Raw genomic sequence first — 232 nt, 5'->3', positions numbered from 1 at the left:
ATCCTCGAAAAACTACCTCCTCGCCGTGATACGCGAAAATCGCGGGAGAACGAAGGAAAGGGGTGACAGAGTCGTCGGAGCAGAGGGGTGGCAAGGCCAGAGATCGCAATAAAACGAGGCGAAAATATTGGAAACGGCGCGATATGATCCGAACGACGGATCGCGAAATGAAACGAAACAATGTTTGCGTTGCGCGGAACGTTGAACGTCTCTCCATCTCCATCCACGTTTC

Source organism: Habropoda laboriosa, unplaced genomic scaffold (genome assembly GCF_001263275.1).
Source record: "Habropoda laboriosa isolate 0110345459 unplaced genomic scaffold, ASM126327v1 scaffold244, whole genome shotgun sequence".
NCBI classification, from domain to species: Eukaryota; Metazoa; Arthropoda; class Insecta; order Hymenoptera; family Apidae; genus Habropoda; species Habropoda laboriosa.
The sequence above is the reverse complement of the archived record's forward strand: the minus strand, read 5'-3'. Positions refer to the sequence as shown.